Below are 14,287 nucleotides of genomic sequence, written 5' to 3' on the forward strand. Positions count from 1 at the left end.
AATCTTACTTATGTAAGCTTAAATTGTATATTTTAAGAAATCTAATATTGTTTTCTTTTGTTGTGAAATTTCACACACACAACAAAAGTAATGAAATTACTGTTGTTTTTAATAATCGTCAAAAGCAATTATCGCATAAACATTATCCGAATGCGATTGTTTTCCCAATGACGACGATTTTTAACCGACTTCATTGTTTATGCTATTTACGTCTTTTTAACTAATTTCAAAGGAAGTTAAGTTTTGTTAACTTACTGATTACTTTAAAGTTTTTTTGTTATGTTTGTTGAGCAATAATTTTTTACCATGAAGTCTGCTTTCAATGACTCTTTTTACCCATAAACAGTAGAATCACAATCCAACACCTTGAATTACAAAGTATTGTTTGGTGTTTAGATAGATTAGATTCATAAACGTCGAAGCTCTGAAAATTAGATTTTCACAATATATGTTTTCAGACCATCGATATATGTGTACTACGTACCGTCAATGTTTCAGACACTTTAATCGTTTGCATATCTCGAGAAGTGATTACGTGATTTTCTTTACGACACTTGTAACCGTTGAGGCCAATCAAGTCTTGGAATTTTCACTAAAATATCAACTAATATAATCTTATATTATATTTTATTCCAGAATAGAATCCTATATTGTAACTATGGATATGATAAAATTTAATTTATACTCCATAGCAGATTTATGACTATTTCCGTTAAATGTTCTTATTCGCTCTCTTGTGAAGACTTTAAGAATTAACTAGTTACAGTTAAAATGTTTGCAAGTGGTTAACATAACGTTGACCTCTTTATGTCAAATTAAGCGTACGAAATTGTTTTGGGACGTGGAAGCCGTTTCATGATAATTATTTTATTTACTTTGCGTGTACATTTTAAAGGACTTTAAGCTATTTTAAACAGTTTTATATTTTTTCAAAGAGTTTTTTAGTGCTCGTAAAAATAATGCACGGAAATATTTGAATTGTAAATTTAGTCATAATTATTTCACCAGTATTCTGCACTTACCGCTCCGTTATCGTATAGTTGAACTCTATGTAGAGTTAAAGCCATAACAATTATTTTATTGCAACTGTTTGACCTTTATCTTTATGTCGAATTGTGCTTAAGAATCCTATGCGTGTCAATGTGGATCTACAGGAATTAGGGCCTTTGTCTGTTCTTGTGGAAAACTAGCCCTATTAAGAACGAGCGGCGACCCGCATAAAGGTCAACAGTATACCCGTTCATCGTGTTAGTCGACAGGTATTCTTAATGTTACACACTTGAATCGTCATATATCTAGATGTGATGATTTGATGTACAAAATATTTCAATTAAAATTTTAACAGAATACTTAATGTAGCAATGATCTCCCCCGTAAAGTAATAACTTATTTTATGCGCTGTTTAACTACAATTAAAAGAATGTAATGTAAGTTTTGACAATATTCGCACTTCGATCTTGCTCGCGTAACATAGGCGGCGCAAACATGGATGAAATTAAATGACGATAAAAGTGAACAGTTAAACAAGACAATTTTTTCCATAACTAGCTACTGAAATTGTTATTTAATATTTCAAATACTAATTTAAAATCATTTTTAAAACTAGAGACAAGTGTGAGTCGGACTCGCGCTCTCTGGATTGACACCCGCACCACATCACAAATGACTTGAATCTATATTACCGGTTTATATCACTTTTTGTGTTATTTTAAAGTCTAAACTAAAACGCTTCAAGTTTAAAACTTCTCACCTAATCATTTTTACAATAGAGTAAAAACCGAAAAAATCTTTTCTTTTTCTTAATATTGATCCCATCGTTGCGGTATATTATGGGTAGGTTTAATCTTTAGACAAAGAATAATAATTTCTTTGCAAATCGTAGCGTTTAGTAAAAAGGAATTTTGCGGATGCAGCATATTATTTGAAACCTATAACGAAATGATAGTGCGCCTTATCCATCAAATGTCGATGTTGCGCATAATTAATAACTAATCTTAGACACTTGCTTTAAAAATTAAAATCAATTTTAATTTAATATTGGTAGAGTCACGTCGTAGAGTTTCGCGACTTTTTGGCGATAGATGACTGCTTCACATAAAACTGGCATAAAGTAACAACTTACTGCAGTAGTTAGTATAGCGAGTAAGGCTTCTAAAATAATAAACAACAAAATTTTGGGTGTCCATGAGCGAAAACATCACTTAAGATAAGGTGGTTTACTTGAGCCTGTAGGCCGCTCTAACTAAAAAAAATATATAATCATAATATTTTTTTAGTAACGTGGACAGATTTAATATAAATGTAAATAACGTGAGAGAAGAGCGACCACGCCTACTCTAAGTATGTGTACCGACCAAATGAAAGATCAGTCTCGGTTTATTAACTTCATTGCGCTTCGTCGCCAAATACATTTACTCAATATCTACCAACATGACGAAGAGTAAACTAAAGTAAATATTTACCCAGATCGAAACGAACTATTGCTAAGTGCAGATATAGCGCCAAATATAAGCGGTTTGACAGAATTCAAGCTTTACAATGCGTTTGTGAGTAACCTTTGGATTGTAATTATAAATACAAAGCATTAGACCCTTTAAATTATTTCAAACTAGTAGCCAAGGATTATTAGAGTTAATTACTGATTAATGCTATTATAAATAGATATCCACACAAATGATTGTTATGGCTTTAGGTGAAATAGGAAAACTATTAATACGCGTTAAATCGCCCGGAAAACAGCTATTATAAAATTTAATAGAAATTGCAAATCGTATTCAATTAATTATTTTCTAGTCTCCACGCGCACGCAATATAACTATGCCACCAAAGCGCACAACATATAGTTATTTAGTTCACCCACAGAACAGTGCCATTTTCAATTGTTCTCTAAGTTCAGCATTTAAAGTTGTACGCGTACACGACTGGGAATGGGAATACGCAGTGTAGCGGAGATCAGGGATAAAACTGTGTTTACCACTGATTCTGTGCTATGTTTATGTATAACAAAGTGACACTGCTTGGCTATATTTTGTTTTAGACAACCGATAAATGGGGCCATTTCTAAAAATCATTCACCAAAAATATCAGCACAGTTTGTGTTGCCAGAATGATTACGACCGTAAGATTCCTGCTTAAAAAACAAGAATGAAGTTTTTTAATTTCATACATTATGCATAGCGTTAAAACACATAATATTTGATGTGTAAATAAATACCCATTCAACAAAATGGAATAGGCATAATATTTTTCGACTACGTTACCCGATAAAGATATTATCAAGATTTTCACGATCACCTTAATAAAACGTGTAAAGGAAATAAGGGATATTGCATAAACATAATTAATGGCATTGAAAGTACTTTTCTCGCGAGCGTAACAGCGAGCAAAAGCTATCTTATATACCTTTGAAGTGTTCATAAATAAATTTAAAGAAAAATTGTGGTTAGAAGTTGAATTACGAACTGAACATCTCTCCCTTGCTTGAAAGAAATCCAAATTACGATGCTTATTTTACAAAAAAACATCTTTTTTTATTTTTTGAGAGTTCAATTTTCAAAGTTTAATTTTCTTTTAGTTTTTGTTAATAATTATAATAATAGCTTAAATTTAATACCCACCTCAAAAGTTATGGTCCTTACTCCCGGACTAACCTATATTATACGAAATTTGTGTAGAATTAAATCAGCCTGCGCCCAATCCCGTGTTCTTATGACCACCGTACGATCTTTGCGATCCCTAAACCATTTTATGTATTTATTAGCTTGACCTCGCTGGAATTTCCCATCGGAAACATTGAAGAAATCATCAAACTTTAATTCCCCATTTAAGCCCCTTAGGGAATGAATTTTCAAACATCCTTTCTCAGTATTAACCTGCGTTTTACAAGAAACCCGTGCGCAAAGTTTCATTCTTCAGATCCTCTGACTTAGGCTGTTCTTCATCAGTCAGAACTTGTTTCTCTATTAGGAAAGTACCTTAAATTTTTTTTTACATTTTCCTCAATAATTCGTTAAGAGAAGTCAATATCAGCTGATTTTCCTTAACTTTCATGATTTTACATTTGTTAGATAACAGTACCAGCCAACAATTCCTTATAATATATATTTTGAGAAACTTTCAGTCATAAGGATCTAGACATTTCCAATAAGTTTCTTTAACCATAAAGTAAATTGTATGTTAATAAACACCTTTTCAATTAATTTCTGTCTGTTAAGTAAATTAATGATCAGCTCACTTGTGTATTACTAGTAAGGAATTTTATTATTCCACCAGATATATTTTGTTTAACAGTTCCAATATATAAATCGATGTGAGTTATTACGTTACATACCATACGGATTTATAACACACCAGTGTAGACAATAATATTTTAGTAAACATTTATAGATACGGCATATGTCACTACAATACTAAGTTCGATTGTGTTCATTAGCTTATGTCATAAGAAAACTGTTTATGGAGCATCTTAAACATTTTATTAAAAAAAAATATTGGCGCAGTCCCTTACGTTCGTCCATTTAATTTATTATGATATAAAGGACAAACGAGTACATCGTCGTAATTCTCGCGCCCACATAGATTTCGATTATAAAACTTAAAGCTACATCTTAATTCCCCAAAATATTAAATATGGAAATGGAATCCCAATGATTTATGAAACTAACCTTAGTGAATAGTTTCGGTATCAAGTTGTAGAGTCTGTACATGTATTTTAATTTATAAATTTAGATGTAGGTGATTTAGTTAAGGAAGATTCCATAACTTCTCGTAGTTTTGGCGATCATATCAAGGCAAATTGTTGTGTTTTGAATCTTGATAGTCTAATAACATTTATTAATCTACCTTGGGGTAGGTTTTGCCTAAAAATTCTGTTAAATTAGACGCCAGACGAATCAGGAGGCTCTATCAGTGAGATAACCTTTAATTATAACAGACTATTTTTAGAGCAGTCATAAATTCCTGTTTAAAAATTACTTCGTGACTAATTTCGAAAGGTCAACTTATTACTGAGACCTCTTATTAGCCCATTTCGGCATAACGTTGTTCAACAAATAATTAGTAGATCCATTAAAGTAAGATATGCATCTAATAAAAATGGCTCAACATTTTGAGAAGTTAGGTACATCTCACTATTAGATTTAATGGAAAAAATATTTTTATAAATAAAAGCCGCAACCGTTGAACGATTTTGGATGTAATGTAATAAGTACATAGAGAGACCACGTCCACCGATTAGTATTAGAGGATACCTACTTTTTATATAAGAAATTTAAAAAAGGGGGAGCATTCAATGCAAGAAAGATATTTGATGTGCAACGTCTACTTTAATGTTAACCAAAAGTCGATAAGTACAGAGAAGACGGCAAAGCGGGATTATTTACCTAATGTATTTTTTTAGAATTTCAATTGCATAAGTACTTTTATGTAGCATTTGCGAAATGTACTGGTAATTTATATTTTATTAAATAGATAGACCGTCGCAATGAAGTTAATGCAAATTCAGATTCCAACATAGCATAAAAAATCAATTAATGAGAGTAAATTATAAAACGACTCTATCACTATACTCTATGTCATATTCTCTGGGTTAGAGTTGTCTGTAGACTTACACTACGCTATTGCCTGTATATCGTAGGCGACTATTCGTTTGTATCGGGGGTGCGTTGTAATCTCTCAAGTTCTGTATCGTACACCTTTTTTTTTATTGCGAAGTAAGTATATTTTATTAACAAGCCTGTCTTACGCCAATTCCCTGTTATTAGTAAAGTGAAATCATAAAAAAATGCTAATCATTAACGAGCGACTATCACGCATATCATAGAGATAGGTTGCTACCTATTATGTTATTTACTTGCTCCCTCCAGCAACACGGCGCGGCGCGTTTACCATATTTGTAGAAGCTACCTATTCAAAATTTATAATACACATAAAAAAAAATTAAACATCATGTTTGTACAATATCTTATACATACTTTTGTTGTTATTTCTTTTTACAATGTGGATATTAAACCAGAATTACATAGTGAAAATGTTACTAAAATTGTTGATTCCGTCAATTTTCTTAAGTATTTTAATTCACAAACAATATTATTCACAGGCAATTAAATAAAAAAATATTTTGGTAGTTAAAAATTGTATAAAGACATAAAATCGGTTTTTAAAGGAATTATTCATAAATATTTACATATTCTTGCCGTAAGTCGTGCGACGTAAATGTAAGGAACGAATGCTCAAGGCCGTTTGTTCGGTGAACACCTTAATAGTAACTTGTTAGAATAAAGTACAGAATGTGTTGCAAGTTGATGTTTTTCATTGTTGATGAAGCATGGGCCAGGAAACATAAAAGAACTAGACAGTATTTCAATTTACTCTATAATATTTATAATACATGTTTTATATATTCTTCCTCGTCTTTTACGACAGCATGTAATACGATGCTAACAAGCAAAGCTACCATCGAGGGACAATACCATGAGAAAGTAATTTGTGGCATGGAAATCAAAAGTCTCTTCGGCCTTCGCCTCAAACCATAATAATCTATTAGTGGCCTTTTAAAACAGGCAAGACATACTATATTTATATCGTCCACACGTACGAAACTCAATATCATTATAAACGCGTTGCCTATGGTACCTTTATACTATTAAAACTATAATCCTGCTCTACTCATATAAAATGTTTGTTTCCGGAAAACTAGTAGCTAACTCGCTTCTAACTCCAGCTGAATTTGTATCTCAAATAATGATACTAACAATAATAATATATTAATAATGTGTATATAATTTTTTGCTAATGAGGTTTCTAATGCTATTGCTGTTTATTCGGTGCTTATAAAATGATATTACTTGTGCGTACATGTGCAATCAATGATCTGATTGGGGAGTGGAGCGGAGGGCAGAGCAGACGCCGCGGCTCATATCCAGCCTTAGGGCACGCACCTCTGTGATTCCAAAATTACGTGTTTATTATTTATTATTACTCTCTTCGAATTTCTAATGGGATGGAAATTATCGTAAGGATATCTATCAGAGATTTATTCAAAATAATTACAAATATACGCGCAGTCCACTAACCCGCCAAAGGCTAAATTGATTGAAGTAAAACCTAATCCCTCTCATTAGTAGGAGAGGCCCGTGCCCATCAAAGGGAAAGTGTATTATACAGGGCAAATATTATTAATTGTTAGTTATATAAACTACGAAAAAAATAATTGATGAACTCAACAAGTTAAAACGTCTTATATCATATAATAAAATAAAATAAAATAACGCTACGAAATATAAAATATAGAATTTCTAAAACGTTTTTCACGTTTGACTATTAACTTTGAAAGATTCTTTCAAGTTCTAAGCAATACTTAGTAGATGATAGAATAATTGTTAACATAGCTTTATACAAACGTTTACATTGTGTGTATAGAACAATAAAAACGCTATAGGTATAATTAGTAATTATAAACTCTAGCTACAAATTATAGGTATTGTTAAATTTAGCAATAAAAAACAGGTTTTCCTTAATAATTAGTATTAACAGGGTTGTTTATGGTTTTTAAGTACCAACACAAAAACTATTAATTGAACGAATTTTACATTGTCTACGTAAATCTACGCATAGGGATTAAATAAAATGCAAAAATTATAATAATCCATGTATTACCTATGACGAATAGCATCTTCATGTACCCGAACACGCCTTGCCGATTTCATTTTCACCTAAACATGTTATGCCAATAAATATTTTGTTTTTCATAACAACGAAAAACATTTCAGTAACTTTTACAATAGTTAAACAAAGGTACTCTCGAATTAAGTAGGGAATAAAGTAATAAAAGTTTGGATCTATTGGTATTACCGTTAATAATTTATTATTATTCATATTTTTTTAGATAAAGTACTTGTAATGTCAATATGAGTACTGTAGTTGATGCACGTTAATATACTATTGAATATAAACCTCGGTTAAAGTGTGTAAGCTTAGAACAAAGTAATACAATCCACTATATTTCCCTTTTCCGCGGGCAGTTGCCGTAAATTCGCCGGTACAAAGACGCTAAGAAAACGTATATTAATCTGTGATAGTGGAGGATATAAACCATTTCGATAGCCATGAAGTTAATTTATTAAAGATTTTTTTTATGTTGCAAAACTACGGCATTGTTGTTATACAAATTGTTTCACTATGTTCGCGGCGGCGCAATGTCGTTTGCCGCCGTCATATTTTAATCACGTAATGTAATGCGAAAAATCTGTTCGACCAACGCTACCTACGTTTAATGGTAAAACTATCGATCCAAATGTAGAAGGGTACTGCGAACGCCATTAACCGAAGTCATTATTAGCAATTATGTACAAAGGCACAAAGAACAATTATACAACAATATCGAACAGGCATGCTAAGTAGGTAGGTAGGTATTTGTTTAATTAAGTATTTTGCTTCTGAGCGAAAATTATTGGATGTTTCGCTATTACTAAGTATTGTCACCGATCGACTGTATTGGTTCTAAAATGACGTCGTGCAAAAATCGAAACACCAGACATTACTTACGTACCTTAAAATTCACAGCCAATCTAAACAACTGAAAACTGACATCCATAAATATTTACATTCCGGTAGACGTGAGACGTGTGATCGCGTGCGTTACGTTGTACGAGCTAGAGACGACAGTGTTGTAGACGAGTAAGTTTCCGGCAGCGAGGGCGGCGGGCGGCGAGCTCGCGGCACGTGGAGAGCGACTCCGGTGCGCCGGCATAATACCCGCCACTCATCAGCTCGGCGGCGCGGCGATGACGGCACGACACTCGGCAGCACGGGACGCGGGCACCGACTGACGCGCCTGCCGCTGTTCGGCGCCACTCGCCGCCACTCTCCGCCCGCCCGCCTAGTGCACCGCCCGCCCACCCGCTCTCCTCTAATTCTAATTGTTGGACACCTCTAACAATCCAGGTCATCGTACGTGCATTCGAATTCTTCCCGGAAAGGAAAATCGGACAGGAATCTACATATTTAATGATATGATTTTTTCAATTCATGCCGAGATTACGTACCTTCACTTTCATAAAAAGTTAGTGGCAAATAATTTAGCCGGGTGTATCTTTTATTTAAATGAGCAGAAGATAACAGCAACGTTGGAAAATTAAGAGCATAAAAGTCAGTTTTATGTTATGCATTTATGACCATTGTAGGCGAAAATATAAATATTGACTTAAACATGCACACGAATAAATATTTAATATGGATATGAACATTATTTTTTGATTTGTAGAGATTTTTGAAGTCGATTTTCTTTTTTGTTGAAAAGTTCCTATTCATTGTATTATTTCGATAAGGCCTAGCGATTAAATAAATGTCATGACTACACATAAGTAAGATTTGGAACTGGAACCGTGTTGGTCTTTGTCATTTGATTCAGATTTCAGATCTTATTTATCTGGCGTAAAAACAACGTACCTTTAGTACCTAATGGTATGCTCATAAATCGAATAATCTAACTGGAAGGCAATTCTTGTGCACTGGGTCTCCACACCAAATGCGCGCCCATGCATGGGGACACATTTGCCGCGACCCTAGGCACACAGTTCAGTGTGTATTCACATTGAGGCCTATATGGTTCGCGAACATTTCCCCTTCCTTCTTCCTTCCAACTATTCTGAGATAGCTCCTTCTCCCTCTTTTCTTCCTTCACGCTACTCCCTCCCTTCTTCCTCCCAGGCCCTGAGACCGGATAGCCGTGGGTCGCCAGCGCACCGTCCGCTGGCACCCTCGGTGATAACGGCAGGGCCTACCTACTCTTCACAGAGACCGCCGTGGTTGCTAAGCCGGGGGATCGCTTATACACCGATCGCAGGGTACCCCCGGAGATAGCCACGGCAGATCTCACAAAAAAAAACATGTAATTAAAGTATTTAGTTCTTCCATTTCATAAAACTGTTGCTTGAGGTTAAAAATGTATCTAATGTGTGTAGCGTATTTTTGCACGACATATAACATTATGAAAGTGGAAATCTACATTAGCTGTACTGCTATTTATTCTCCGTGGATAAAGGTCGGCTCTTGTTTATGTTGGTTCAATAATTATTATTGAATAAGACGTTACTACACTTATTTTAATATGCATGACTGCACTGGTATCTTATAATGCGGTTCGTATTATTCTAGCCAAACAGCTTTTAGGTGGCTTAATACTGCCCTTGATTCCGTTTATCAATACGGGTGACTAGTGATGTTGCCTCCCTGGTCTGGTGAAGACGGATGAGGAATGTACATTTTGAGTCCTGGGTTCCATTTCAAGATAGGAAAACACTTTGTACTGGAATTTTACAGTTTTATCCGGGGCTAAATCTCACGTACCTATATTGGCGTCAAGAAGTAAACCATTTGTAAAAACTCCAATCAGTAGGATTGGGCCGGTGTTATAATGAATAATTTTAATAATTATAAACAATGGCTTTCGTTGCCACGAAGAGGATCCATCAAACTATCTATTCATGAAACTAGTTAATTTGTTACTACTTTATTCTACTCTAATGTGTGTATAATGCGGCTATATGAATTATGGAAACTTTTGTATCCAGGAAGTTACGGCGACCCTGTGAATAAAAAACTTTAAAAAAATTACGTACCTATTAAGTACCTACCTTAACATTTTAATGTACGAATGCAAGGTACAACAAAGTTTATTTAGAATCCGCCCTAAGTGTCCCTTTAACGTTTCCAAAGCTATCCCTAAGGTAGTAAATCGCATGCGAGAGTCTAGCTGGATAAAAATCATCTCCTCATCGAAATTGTCGAGTTTGGACGACATGTAGACTAGAAGTAAGAAACTTAACATCAATTGTATCAGGCTAACATTCGAATCGGAGGGTAGCAGGCGCGCGGCAAGAGCTATCCACCATGAGTTCACTTTGCGCATTTTAGGGTAGGTTATTAGGCGTTTCTTAGAGTGTATATAGTCTTAGGGACGCGGCCCGGCGGTCGAACCCTTTGCGAACCCAAAGTAACCATCCTAGTTACAATTAAGGCTGGACGATGATGGTCGACTACTTTCTCTATCAAAAAAAGGGTAACGTGCAAAAGGCACTGTCTAACTATACTTTTTACTCAATGTACGAATTCTGTTGTTACTATTTATGATCGGATGTGTCACCGTCGATGATCGATTTATTTTTCTCCACATTGAGTTGTTATAAAAAAATATATTATTATCCTATAGAGATTGAAAAAAAAATGTCATGGTTCATATTTCAAGACAGCTCATCTATCATTCTTGGACGATCGATGCGCAGGTAAAATGAGATTATTGAAATACATCGACCATTTCGAACAACAACTTTGCCTAGTTTAAGATCTTTAACCGTAGTCTGAAAAAGCTAATTCACAATCCGCCAATTACTAGGTATACTTATAGGTAGGTACATAAATTTAAAAAATATTACGAATTCCTGCGCTTCACGGCCGGCTAACATTAATAATTACCTACATTAATCGATGAAATCATTTTCAATAATTAGTAGATACTTATAATTTCTTTAAATTTGACCATCAATGTATAATAAATTCAGTATTATGAATGCATCAGTTTTCAGTCGAATCATAAATGCCCAATAGACGATATACAAACGACTAGATATTATGTACTTACCTATCTATAAGTATTATAACAATTATATTATTTTTAGGCCATTTATCAAAAATCATAATCTATGAAAGTTCGTACTTTCCGAAATAACAATAAAATAAGAAATTAACATACATAAATACTTTCTGACTAGAAACGACGCATAATTTTAATATCACGACGTCAAGATAGTGTCAGTAGTTCAAGTGATCTCTTGAAAAATAGATACTGCCTGGGGCATTATTAAGACAACCTAAATATAACTAGAATCTAAACTCTTAACGATCCTCTCACAAAACCAGAATATCCCACATGAATGACAAGTCGATGTCCACTGTCGTTAGCTCTAGATTGATCGCCAAACCTAGCTCTAACCTAACAGAGTCCTTGTGTGAAAACTGCCAATCCGTAGTAGGCTAGCGCGGTGGACTAAGGTCTAATCTCTCTCAGTAGTGTGGCCCGTTAAAATGTCGGAGGTAAAGTAAACAACTGCCTTGTAAATTATAAAAAATATAGGTATAAAGCAATAAATACTCAAGTATCCAATCTTCTCTTACCATTCCCATTGTTTTAGTGATCTAGGTTGATACTAGGTTTTTCTCGCGGTTCCGGCTGCGTTAAAGTCTTTTACAAGTATAAAGGTCAAATTGTGCAAATTTCCAGATATACGCTCGGATTTTCGTGTGTCAATCTTATTCATCATAATCTATTCAGAGGTTGTTCTGTGTTTTCTTTTACAATCATCCAAACAGAAGAATTCAGAAAATTACAAAATTCCACTATAAATTACTTTTGGTTAAAACAATATAAATAAGTACTAGTTTTATATACTTACAAACTTGTATAAGTACTTGCCATACAAAAGCATCAATCTATCTTAGACAACAATGCTCCAAACGGCACCATGTAATAATTATTGTAAATGGAATAGTCGTTTCATTTAAGTGGTACTAACGTTTAAATTTTGTAAACATCGTGGCGCACATGACTGATTTGCTTACATTACCTCCTACGCGTACGCGATATTTGGTCTATTAGGAAACCTATTAGAAACGGTTACACTCATAACAACTAACTGAAGTTTATGATCGCGGAATCCGTAAAATAATACACTTTCTGTTTTCAGCCGGTATCTATATGCAAATATTAATGAAAGTGATGAAACAGGGAAATTATTACCTAATAGTGGCGTGAAATACCTAATACACACTTGGTAGTAAGTTCGCAGCACAAAGATGCCTTAATACTGTCGCCAAACTTCCGTGAATAGCCGCAATTTCCTTGTTAAAATTTCTATGTATATATATTTCTATAAGGACCTGCCTTATTCGCGTCTAGGTATTTGAAATAGTATTAATCGGATTTTAACTTTGTTCTATAGACGAAGTACACCTATAATACATTAAAGCGAGCAATCGACAGACATTTTAAGGTATCGAGCGCGTAAAGCGTTCACCGGCGAGACCCGACTGAAAAAGGTAACACGCGTCAGTCTTTTTAATTGGTCTCTATTCGCGACAGTAGTGAACATTTAAAAAATATATATACTCATTTATTATTTATGTTAAGGCGATACCTCAAGGTCCATTTTCATACATTTTGTTTCACCTTTAATCTGGGTAACTAAACAAGTATTGGCAAGTAAAGAATTTAAATTCACGTCTAGTTTGTGATTAGTTCTCGCAGTTGAAAGAAAAACGTAAAAATAATTAATAATCATGGATATTTCTGCCTTTAAAATTTCGTCATATTAAATTTTAAAGGCCGAAATATCCATGATTATTAATTATTTTTACGTTTTTCTTCAACTGCGAGAACTAATCACTAACTAGACGTGAATTTAAATTTTTAGTTAAGAATGTATGAAAATGGACCTTGAGGTATCGCCTTAAATAAATTCTATGCTAACTACATCTGGAATTCACTATTTTCTGTGGATAATCACGCGATATCCTAATTAGATTTTTGCCTAACTCGCATTATGGACCCCGTATAATTAATACTTACGGTGCTTTAGAGCCGGTTTCTCGACTTAAAATAACTTTCCTGATTTTTTAACCGACTTCAAAAAAGCAGGAGGTTATCAATTCGACGTGAATTTTTTTTTTTTTATGTTTGTTACCTCAGAACTCGGTCATTTATGAACCGATTTGGAATATTTTTTTTAATTCGCAAGTATATCTCTCCAGATTGGTCCCATAACTTTTTTTTCAAAATCGCTTTAGTAGTTTAGTTTTAAAACTGAAAAAAACTAGAATATTTATGTCGTCCAAGACAACAAAATCGCGAATTTAGCTTTCCTGTGACGTTTTTAGTTATGTTTGTGCATTGAGTTTGGTTGAGTGTACTTCTCACATACTTATACGTATAGCATGACACCTTTTCCCCGTATCAGGGGTAGGCAGAGGCGTAAATTTTCGCCGCGATAGTCGTATTGCGTGCGAAATACATTAGTTGCGTTTTGGCATTGGGTTATGGTTAAGTTTACTTCTTACATACTTATACACACACCTAACACCTTTTTCCCTTTTTAGTGGTAGACAGAGACGTAACATTTCAGCGCGGTAGTCGTACTACGCGCAAAACACATTAATTGCGTTGGGTTTAGTTGACTCTTCTGCTTACATACACACCCATACATATATATATATATATAGCAGCACACCTTTTCCC

General features: G+C 34.1%; 1 protein-coding gene across 1 annotated transcript in view; it reads right to left on the reverse strand.

Annotated features, from left to right (window-relative positions):
* LOC115448363 (potassium voltage-gated channel subfamily KQT member 5) overlaps positions 1–8,807 on the reverse strand; it is a 63,510-nt gene extending 54,703 nt beyond the window's left edge. Inside the window, exon 1 of the mRNA XM_030175773.2 lies at positions 8,549–8,807. The gene's annotated coding sequence lies outside the window, so the exon portion shown is untranslated. The remainder of the gene's footprint in view (positions 1–8,548) is intronic.
* Positions 8,808–14,287: the final 5,480 nt, after the last annotated feature.

Source organism: Manduca sexta, chromosome 25 (assembly GCF_014839805.1).
Source record: "Manduca sexta isolate Smith_Timp_Sample1 chromosome 25, JHU_Msex_v1.0, whole genome shotgun sequence".
NCBI lineage: Eukaryota > Metazoa > Arthropoda > Insecta > Lepidoptera > Sphingidae > Manduca > Manduca sexta.